The 12,001-nt window shown below is 35.9% G+C and overlaps 1 non-coding gene across 1 annotated transcript; it reads left to right on the top strand.

The window, feature by feature from the left end:
- Window positions 1–11,459: 11,459 nt before the first annotated feature.
- Window positions 11,460–11,585, top strand: LOC120592084 (U6atac minor spliceosomal RNA). Its single transcript, XR_005650044.1, has one exon. It is a non-coding gene; the product is annotated as a U6atac minor spliceosomal RNA (small nuclear RNA).
- The last annotated feature ends 416 nt before the right edge of the window (window positions 11,586–12,001 follow it).

Raw genomic sequence — 12,001 nt, 5'->3', positions numbered from 1 at the left:
TGTGTGTATCTCACATCTTAATCCATTCACCTATTGATAGACACAGTTTGTTGCCATATCTTGGTTATTTAAAATAATGCTGCAATGAACATGGTGCATATACCCTTTTGAGTTATTATTTTTGTTTTCTTCAGGTAAATACCCAGAAGCTGGATAATATGGTTTAATTTATTTATTTATTAGTCTAGTCCTCTGAGGTTGAAAATTGAGTACATTTTCATTTGATGATAATTAACCTTGCAATTCTTCCCCCTACACATAAATCTGAGCATTTGTTCTGATTATTGGGAATTGGGTTTACTGAGTTTAGCATAATGAACATTTTAAGGCTCACTGAGATAAATTTCCAAATCTGGATCAAGTTTTCAAGAAAAACTATAATAATTAACATGTGATTCATAAATATGGTACAAAGGATGTGAGGGTCTTTATGGGGAGAGATGTGGGAGTTCAGAGCTTAAAGGGAACAGTGTAGCACAATTAATGTCTACCACACTATGCTAGAGTGGCCACTAGGCCCCAACCAAGCCAACTGGATGAGCAGTGCTTTGTGGGCAAGTCCATCAAAGGTTCCATGTCTGGGTTCTATGTTACCTGAGATGGAATAGACTGACTTTTTCTTTTACTTGTGGCTTCAAAAGGATCTTTTTCTTCAGCACCCTTTGACCAGTGCTCTGAAAGCAGCACTTCTGTTCACAATACATATGGTGTATCATCTTGAAAGATGTCTTCCAGCAAGTCCTCCCATCTCTGTATGTTGTTTATTAGCTCCTCCTAAGCAAAACAGCTGATGGTACTAAAGTGATTATGCTCAGTTTTACATTCCATGCATGAAGTAACACCCAGAAACAAACTGCTTTCCCATTCAACAGCTCAATCAACCTTTAGTCCTAGCTAGCTATAGAGATCAAGTGTGCTTTTGATTACAAGAGACAGAAAGAAAGTATCTTCATAGTTTTCATGTTAACCAATCCCCAGAACCAGAAAAGAATTCCAAAGGGATACCTCTTCGATGCTGGGTCAGTGGTAACATCTTAAGGATGGAAAGTTCAAAGTGATTTTCTCTCATATGAAACATTAGGAAACAGAGATGATAAATAATTTGGGTAGCATTCACTCATCTTCTGTCTTACTTAACTTTTCAAATATCTTTTCTCCCCACAAGTGTTGCTTTCATGGCACTTTGAATCTCACTTTGTTCTGGGATCTCTCCATGCATTTTTCTGCTCATGTGTACTTTGGAAGCCTTGTTTAAAATATCAGGGAGATTTTATCAAGAATTGGAGGTGATAAAAGAACTAGTCCAAAGATGAGAAAATCAAGGCTGGGATCTTGTCCAGTGCCCTGGTAAAAAGTGGATGAGCCTTTAAGCCTAGGATGCAATTATGCTTGTAAAAGAGACCATTTGGGGGAAAAAACTGACAATTCCCACACAGACCAGTTACATTGGACAATACATAAAGATTACATCTAAATACGGGTAGGTATTCCATTGAATGGAATCAATGCCAGAAAATGTGTTACTTAATTTGTCCTATTGTACATGGAGTGCAGGGAAAGCAGCCACGGAGTACTGAAATAATTAATCATTGAACTTTCAGAATGCACTTTTGGTGCCATTTGGTTAATACTGAGACTCAGAAGCTCTTTCACCCATTAAAGCTTAATACTGCTGAGGTTGCCAAGTAGATGATGGGGAGTGAGATTATCAACTCATCTCCTCAGTTTAATGGCCAGAGGAGGATATGTAAAGGAGCCTTTTCCTGCTTAAGCTTGCCTAGTTTCTCTTGTCATTTTGAGGAAATGAATGCTCTTCTCCTCTAAAAAACCAGTAGATTTTTCATGTGACTAGAATGAACTGATAGGAATATATATATATATATATATATTTATATATATATATATATAATATATATAATATATATATAATATATATAATATATATAAATATATATATAATATATATATTTACTGCTATATATATAGCAGTAAATATATATATTCACTGCTATAACTATATATATATATATATAGCAGTAAATATATATTACTGCTATATATATATGCTAACTCTATATATATATATATATATATATATATATAGCAGTAAATTAGATTGGCTTTGGGTCATGAAAAACACAAAAGAAACCAACTTTGTGGGGGCAAACAATAGTTTGGAACCTAGAGTTGAAAGTCAGTTAACTTTCACCCTCTGCATCCTAGCTATATACAATGAAAGCATGTTCAAAAGATGAAAATTTGGCTGTGTTCAGCAAATACTTCATTATTTGGAGTCAGATTGTTTTAATAGACAAAGAGCAGACTGTTATAAACAATGGAGCAAAGTTACTAAGTGAACATAAACATAAATGTAGAACTAAGCTTACCCATAGAGACAGAAATACATGAGAAAGTATGACAAATCAGAGATAAAGTGGGGAAATAATGAGGCTAGTCATTGGAAAGGATGAGAGTTCGGGGATGAGTGATGGTTTAAAACCTGTGGACAAAGTGAATCTGAGGCAAAAATTTTAAAAAGTTGAAGTGTGGTTGGAGAGTCTGCAAGGAGAAATGACTTAAAATAGCAGTATAATAGGCATTGCCTAGATTCTCCTTCAATGAAGACTCATTGTCCCAGCTCCTAGTAGTGATGTGAGCCAGCAGCCTTCAGTTGTTGGTTTCTCTAGGAATTGTCCCACCTGCAAAGAGCCACTTCCTCCAAGGTTAATCCCCTCCCTAAGGTGGCCCACATCCAATGATTGATCTATGTGGGGACCTTAGTTAGTAAATGAACCACCACACTGTATAGGGCCTTAAAGGTATAAATGGCACTTTTATTTATACTGTATTCTAGAAGTGTTTGAGGACTATTGCATAGCGGTGAGTGTATAGAGAAGTGGATCTGGGTTATTTGGAGCTGAGGAGGGTGTGTGCCAGAAGGTCACATCTGGAGGCCCAGTGGTGGGGGAGAAGCTTTCTTATGACTCTCCACTCATATTGGGAATGAGTCTGGGATGGCCTGGGCATAGAGTTCTCACAAAGCTGATGTAAGGTAACAAAGCTAGGTCACTCATTTATTTGTTGTCCAATCTAGGTCCAAATTTTGGAACAAATCAATGTTTTATTATAAGGATGCTAATTTTAACTTTGTACATTTGCTCAGTGAATATATATGGTTGTTTATTATTAATTTAACATTCAATGGTGTTAAGGAAAGAAACAGTGAGTCAGACACCATTTATGTGCATCCTGAGCAATTCGTTTCTTTAGAACCAGAGGCAGAGAATCATGTTGGTTTTAAAGTCTTCTCATGAACTTGTAGAGACAATATTTTCTGATTTGCAATTGTTATTGTGTCCAATATACCCAAACAATAATGTTTAGTACCTGTTCAACTCTCCAGAGTGTTGCAAGCTTTGAAAGAGACAGACTTCAGATCTGAACTCTCCTCTATCACTGAAGAATCTAAATTGCTTATGCCCAGGAAACCTGGATTCTACCATCACATCTGATAAGGTGTCTTGTAATTCATGGCTCTGGGCCTAAAGGACTTTTCTATAAGGGAGCCTTTTTTGCCAACATCACTTCTTTTCATGTGTAGCTACATAAAGTTAATGATAAATTGTAAAACTAGTCCTTCTCTCAGAAGCTGGCCACAACTAGATCCAACCTACAACTCTATTTGCTTCTACTTCCATTTCTACCTGGCTTCATCTTTTAACTGGTGTTGTGATGAGATCCAGAGGGATTTTAGGAAGACACGAAATGATAGAAAAAGAAAAAATGAGGGTTTTGTTGGTTTTGTTGCTTCCTAACTTCTGCAGGAAGTTTAGTAGGCAGAGGGATCCTTCTTTTGTTTATATCTAGCTTTTCTTGAGTTCTGTTTAATTTAGTCAACATACTTTATTTACCATGAAAAAAAAGGAAGCAACTTACTTCTCAATTCTTGAGCAAGTAGATGTTTGGTATCTCAATAATCTTCTAAAGAAGAGTGAGGAAACCAATAATAAAATTGTTAAGGGAGTGACTCAGCATGGTAAACATTAGTGCTGCTTTCCAGTATTGCTGGTTCTTCTCTTCTTCTGGGCACTTGGCAAGGCTGTACTTTCCCATTCTTGAAGTTAGTGAACATGTGATTTGCTTTAGTCAGTGACATTTGAGAAGAAGTAATGTGTATGACTTCTGAGTAAAAGCATTCAAGAGCCAGTGCATAATTTTCCATGCTTTTTTCCCCCCTACTGTGACAAACATTTAAAGTATCCTGATGAAATAGTGACATCATAAGATGATTTAGAGTAATTCTATACTTAGAGGCAAGCTCACCACCAATTATCGTTAGACATATAGTAGGAATGGTAAATATTTATTATGTTAAAACATTGAGGTTTTTTTTTTACTTATTACTGAAGCTAATCTAGCATATCCTAGCTAAGCTAACTATTGTGACACTGATCATGCCCAAAGAAAAAATCTATATTGATATTTAGGAATTACGTAACAAAAAAAATTTTCTTGCTATTCAGTCAGCAAGTCTTTTTCTCTCTGAGAATTTTGTGCCTCATTCTTATATGACAAAGGAGAGCTAAAGATCACCAAATATTTGATAAAGCCTCAAACTTGAGAGGTCAAGTACAAAGCCAACAGGGAAAAAGAACTCAGAAAAAAACCACACAAATACCCATGAAGCAGAAGGGAAAAAAGTATTTACATCATTGGAAAGACAAGCAATATTGCATCCATGAAACAAAACAGAATATTATAAAAAATTTAAAAGAGCTCTTATAGAGGAAAGATATGATAAGAGAAATTTTAAAATAATTCAATAGAAAGATTAGAAGAGAACTCTCCTAGAACGAAGGAAAAAAAGTTTAAATCAAGACAATAAGAGTAAAAAGATAATATGATTAGAGTTTAAATACCTGAGCTCCAGTTTCTAATTAATAAGCTGCAGGAAGCCTGAACAGAAAGAGAGAATAGAGGAGGAAATTATCACAGAAATAACATGCAGCAAAAAAAATTCTTAGAGTAATGGGTCAATGGAATAGCCAGCATAATTAACAAAAGAAGAAATACTTCAAGGCACATCAGAATGAAATATCAAAACACCAAGAATAAGATGTTCTAAAAACTTAAAAAAAAAAATAACAAAAATAACACTTACAAAAAGGGTGGCAATCAGAATGTCATCAGACTTAATAACAGCAACTCTGTAAGGTAGAAAACAATACAATGCCTTTAACATTCTGAGGACAAATAATTTTCAATCTAGAATTCTATACCCAGTCAAATAGCCGAGTGTTAGTGAGATTATTAGCTATGAAAAGTATCAAAAATTATACTCCTACTGGTACAGGAGCCAACTGGGTTCAATTACTCAGTAGTTGCCAGCCAAAAACCAACTCTGAGATGACTTTATAAGAAGGAACTTTATTGTAGGCTGGCAAGCAAAAACTACTGGGGCTCACCCCCAGAGCAATGTGTCCCTGAACAAAGGACTGGATTTGTCTTTATTCAGAGAAGTTATGCATAAACATCAAGGTGAGCTTCCTTATCACATTTATAAGTGGAGATATTCTTATGCCTGCTCATTAGCAAAAGTGCCTATACATACATCTCATGTTCAAAAATGGTAGAAAATTTCTGCCCCTGGGAGGAGATTTTAGTATTATAATAAGGGTATAATGAGAAAAGTTCATGAGGTCAGTAGAGGGTCCTTCAGGCCTCTTCTGCCAGCCCCTGGAGGTTTGACCCAGATTAGCCTCCTAGTTCATTAAATCATCCCCTGTGTCTCCATGAAAAGACAGATCTGGCAATTGTCAGTGTTAGGGATGGAATAGATAAGGAAGAAAGTTTAAGTTTCAGCCCTCCTGTTAAACTCTTAGCAAATCACAGGACATAGTTAGCATAGCTTATAACAATTAAAGTGATCTAAGTAGGTTTACAGGTTAATCTAAGCAAAGTTATGAATTCTAAAAAAAAGTTTATGTTAGCTTACCTGCAAGCCTGTATAAATATATATTAGGTTACACTACATTTTTCTCAAAAAACTCCACATGCTCTATCAAAACCTACTCCATCAAGATGATAGTAGTTAGTATTTATATATTTGCTCATTTGATCTTAGCAAACTGAATAAGGTAAGTACTGTTCTTTTCACCATCATATGGTAATACTGAGGTGTAGATTGGCAGTGTCTCCAAGGTGGTACCACCAATTATATAAAGCTGAAATCTGAACTCAGTCTAATTCCAGAGCCCATGCTATAGGTCAGTGTTTTATATGGACTCCAAGATCAAAGCATTTAACCCAGAAAACAATGTGCCAAACAGTCACAAGAAACAAAGGAAATTCTCAGAATAATAGCTATGGAGCATACTGCCCCCACCCACACATACACACAAAATAGTCAGGACTGGAATAGAAGAATGGACTCTGAGAAGTATATTTCCAGAGAAAAAAAGTGATAGTTTATCTGATAAGTTTGATCATAGTAAAACTTTACTGAGATGATGGCCTGGAAAGATTTAATCTAAGCAAATGAATTATTTTTTAATTCCAGGAAAAACTGAAATGAACAATAAAATAAACATAGTTTACTATCTACTTCAGAGATAAAATCATTTATATATTTATAGTATATATACGCTGAGTATTGATTTAACCAAAAATTGTAGCAAAAATATTTTTTGAGGCAGGACTTCCAACTATGGTAGGGTGAAGAGTTTAGAAACTTTTCTCTCCGAAAAAAAAGAAAGCATAAAACTGTACAGAATTGTCAAAAAATAAATAAATAAACAATCACTTAAGGGCCTTGGAAGTTAACCTAAGGCAAACAAAAAATTAAGAAGCATGTATTCCCGAAAAACTTTTGGAATTCTGAGTAAGAACAGTGGGCGTTTGCAGTCTTCTTGCTGGGGGCTACTCCTCTCACCTCCAGCTCAGTTGGTGAGAAACTATAGTTTTTTCAGAATATAGCTGGCTGTAAAAACCAGCAGCTTCCCAGCCAGAGGGAACTTAACTGATTTGATTGGGAGCAGAGAGCAAAAATCCATACCCAGAGTCATTGTCAGTATAAGTAGCAAACTTGACAAAAAAACAAACAGGAAAAATCCATAGCTCTGCTAGAGTAAGGTATGGTCTAGTAAGAGTGAGTGGCAAACCAGCCAAAAATGTAGAGAGCAATACTGAAAATGAGAGCACCAAAGAAATATCAGATATACTCTCTATACATCTCTGGCTAACTGGGATGCTGTGTGCTTGTGTTCAGGAAGCTCAAAAGAGTCTATTATAAAGTAAAAGTTGAAGCAGACTTGAAAATGCCTGAATTTTGAAAGCATTGTTTTAATCTATACCCAGCTCCACTGACAGAGAATGGAAGCTTTATGTGCTAGGGGTGTTTGAACACAACCTTCTGATCAATTATTGGCTAACCACTAAGTATGCACAAAAAGGTGTGATTCCCAGGAAGTCAGAATAAAATAATAAACAAAAGGGTAAAAATGAAAAAACCAAGCAGAGATATTAGCAGCTACAACTTGCAGAGGAGAGAGATTCTTCACATTAAATCTAGGTAAGTTATTAAAACAATAGCAACCTTCAGATAAAAAAAGAATTATATATATACACATACATACATACCAGAATCCAGAGTTGCTACAATATTTTATGTAAACTGTCTAATTTCTAACAAAATTCTGAGACATGTAACAAGAAATATGATCACAGGGGAAAAAACAGTCAACAGAAATTGAGTCTGATACTAAACTTAGCAGCAAAGACTTCAAAGTTGTTCTTGTAAATATGTTAAAAGAGATAAAACTATGTTTAAATAATTTTAAAGGAAAATATGAGTTACCAGAGTGCAAGAGGGAAGGGGAAGGGAGAGGTAGATGGGGGAAAAATTTTGAATCATTTCTTCAATTAAAATAATTAATTAATTTAAAAAATAAAAGAAATACAATATGACTCACAAATAGGAAATTTAAATAAAGAAACTGAAACTATAAAAAGAGAACCAAATGGAAATTCCAGTTTCAAAAATTATAATAGCCAAAATATGGAGCCACTAGATGGTCTCAACAATAAATTTGAGATAGTGGAAATAGGAGACTAAACTTGAGGACAGATCAATAGAAATTATTCAGTCTGAAGAACAACAAAAAAAAGATTGAAGAAAAAATAACAGAGCTTCAGAGACCTGTGGGACAACATCACAAATATAATACACATGTAGTTGGAATCCCAGGAGAGGAAAGAAAAAATATCTTTGTCAGCTATTTCATTATTATTGTATAGAAATGCAACTAATTTCTGTGTATATAATGATTTTGTATCCTGCAACTTTACTGAATTTGTTGATTAGCTCTAACAGTTTTTGGTGGAGTCTTTAGAATTTTGCACAAAATATTTTGTCATCTGCAAACAAAGACAATTTTACTTTCTTTTTCTACTTTTTTACTTTCCGTGTTTTCTCATTGCTCTGGCGTGGCTTCCAGTACTATGTTGAATTAAGAGTGGTGAGAGTGGACACCTTTGCCTTGTTTCTGATCTTAGAGGAAAAGCTTTCAGCCCTTTACCATTGCATATAATGTTAGCTGTAGGCTTTTCATATATGGCCTTTATTATGTTTAGGTATGTTCTTTCTATGCTCAATTTGTTGAGAAGTTTTATTATTAAAGAATTTTGTATTTTGTCAAATTTGGGGAAGCATTTGTTGAGATGATCATATAATTTTTATCTTTCATTCTATAAATGTGATGTAGCACATTTATTTATTTGCATATGTTGAACTATCCTCACACCTCTGAAAAAAATCCTACTTGATCATGGTGTATGAACCTTTCAATGTATTATTGAACTGGATTTGCTAATATTTTGTTGAGAATTTGTGCACCTATATTTATCAGCGATATTAGTCTTCAGTGTTCTTTTCCTGTACTATCCTTATGACTTTGGTATCAAGGTAACGCTGGCCTCATAAAATGAATTTGGGAATATTCTCTCCAATTTTTAGGAAGTTTGAGAAGAATTATTCAGCTCAGCAATCTCTGCTTGGTTCTTTCTTTATGATTCCTGTCTCTTTGATAAACTTATTTAGTTTGTGTATTATTTTCCTGATTTCCTGTTGAATTGTCTTTCTGCGTTTTCTCATAGGTCATTGAGTTTTTTAAAAAACAGCTATTTTGAATTCTTTATCAGGCAAATCAGACACCTCCTTGTCTTTGGGTTCAGTTACCAGACGACTATTATTTTTTTGGTGGTGTCGTGTTACCTTGACCTTTTATGTTCCTTTAAGTTCTGCATTTTTGTCTTCACAGTCACCTCCTGCAGTCTTTACTAACTGCATTGGAGAGAGATACCTCCCATCAGCCTTGCTAGAGATTCTGAGGCTTTCTCAGACCTATGGATACACCTGCTCCATGATTCTTGGTCCCTCTTGTGACAGAAATCCTAAGCTTGTACACTTTGTAACACACCAGGCCCTGTGCTCACAGCCTTTCTCTTGTTTTCCCACATGTGGCCCTAAAGTTCAAGTTTGTGGTCTCTCCCTGGCCTGCAGATTCAGCCAACTTTCTGCATGTGCTCAAATGTCAGTTGGCCACAACCCACTCATGCCACTGTCAGAAACACACACAGGGAGCTGACCACAGCGTGGGAGTGTGTGTGGGTGAAGCATGTGGAGCACTGGGTTTTCATGGACCAGTTGAAGTTGATCTGTGGTGAAGCACTCCCCACAGCTTGTGGGCAGGCTTCTTGATAAAATCTGCAAAGCAGGATCTGTATCTCTTTAATGTCCTCCAAGAGTTCTGTCTGCCACTCTTGTAACCTCTTCCCACTCTCCAAATTATAGAGCTCTCAATTCAGTAATCTGGATGGAATGAGAGAGAAAGGAGCCTGTTTGGCAGTGTCCTGCACAACTGAGGAAGTAGGGTGCTCACTCCCATGCTCTCCCTTTCATCTGCAGGATAAATCAGGGGCCGGGGAAGATTTTTGTTGGCCTTTAACTGCGTCACTTTGGGGAAGGGGTGATATAGGTAAAGTCAAACTGTTCTTACCCTCTCCAGTGCGTTCAAACTTGTATATACATATTTTGTTCTAACAAAGTGTTGAAACTTCTCTGGAAACCTGTACAAAGTTACATGAGTGACTGTAAGTCGATGTTCACCAGGGGCTCCCAGATCATGACCAAGAGGAGCCAGATCATGGGCCACAGCAGGGTCCATAACCAGGACCCAAGTCTGTCTGCCCACAGGTGGGCAAGACTCCTCCAAGGTCATTTAGCATATGGTGTTGGATCCCACAGCTCCCTCAAAGGCACGTTTGTCTGTGGATGGATAGTGAATTTTTGTTGTTTAAAGGTGATACAAAAATGAGGGATGCCCTGTGCTGCTATGATGCTGACATCATCCCCTCTTTTCTTCTTAATATCTCCTTATTCTAGTGTATAATTCTACACTGACAGCTTTTTTCTTTCAGAACTTTACAGATATCATCTGGCTTTTCTTAGAAGCAGAGCCCAAAATAGAGATTTTTAAGTGGAAGTGATTTAATAGTTTTACTATAAGTGATATGGGGTCAGTAGTGAGTTTTGAGTAAATGGGAATGAAATAACTTAGATTTTGGAATTATTTTGGCTGCTGATGTTAAAAATAGATGAAAGGAGTCATGAGTGGACTCAATGAGATCCGTTAGAAGCTATTGCAATAATCTAGGTGAGAGATAATTGTGACTTGGACCAAGTGGTAGCAGTGGAGAAGGTAAGATATGGTTGGCTTCTAAATATATTTTGGAAGTAGAACTGACAGGATTTGCTGCCAGGCTGGCTATAGTATATAAGGGAAAGAGAGACTTAAAGGAAGACACCAAGGTTTTTGGGAAAGCATTAGAAAGAACAGGGGTGTCACTACTAAAATGGAGAAGATTAGGAGGAAGTAGATTTTTTTTCAGTTTTTGACATGTTAAGTTTGAGATTCTCATTAAACATCTGGTTAGAGATAATAAATAGGTAATTGAACATTCAAGTCCCTATAACAAGTGAGAGGTTTAGGCTAGAGATATAAATTTACAAGTCATTAACCAGAATAGAGAAAGCATTTAAAGCTATAAAACTCAGTGAAATCATCAAGGAAGTGAGTGTAGGTATAAAAGAGAAGAGAACTAAGGTCTGATTCCTGGAGTACTGTAATATTACAAAGTCAAGAATAAACGAGGAAAGGAAATGAGACTGAAAGGAGGCAGACAAAAAATCAAGAAAGTGTGGAGTCTTAGAAATCAAGAAAAGAAAGCTTATAAAGGAGAAGGGAGTGATCATTTGTGTCAAATCTTATTGTTAGATCAAGGCCTGGGAATTGACTATCAGATTAAATGAGGTGAAGATCATTGGTGTTATTGAAAAAAACGTTTTAGTAGAGTTGTTAGGCAAAAGTCTAATATAAGTGGATATAAGAGTGACTGGAAAAGTGTTGTACAAAAGGAGAGGTGGGCAGCACTCCCCTTGACAAGGATAGAGGAGGCTCTTGGGCCTGACAACACACATGTGGTTAAGACATTACTACCTATTTCATGGCATATAACCATCATATTTTTATGTGAAGTGAAATAAGTCAGACAGAGAAAGACAAATACCTATGGTTTCACAAAACAAACAAAACAAAACAGGCTCATAGAATCAGAGACCAAAGGGATAGTTGCCAGAGGGAATAAGGATGGGAGGATGGGTAAAAAAGATGAAAGAGCATATTGTCAATAAAATTGTAAGTTTGCAAGGTGACAGATGATTACTAGACTTGGTGGGGTGATCACATAATAAGGTATAAAAATGTTGAATCACTATATTATAAACCTGAAAGTAATATCACTAATATAATATTAAGTATACCAACTATACTTAAATTGAAAAGAAGAGTGAATTGGAGAAAAGGATTTAGAAAGATCAAGTATAAACAGTACTTATTAGAATTTTATATTAAAAAGGGGAATTGAACATTAACTGTGAGAGGAT

This window comes from Pteropus medius, unplaced genomic scaffold (genome assembly GCF_902729225.1).
Source record: "Pteropus medius unplaced genomic scaffold, Ma_sr-lr_union100, whole genome shotgun sequence".
Lineage (NCBI taxonomy): Eukaryota > Metazoa > Chordata > Mammalia > Chiroptera > Pteropodidae > Pteropus > Pteropus medius.
Note: the sequence above shows the minus strand (reverse complement) of the source record. Positions and strands in the feature narration are given on the sequence as shown.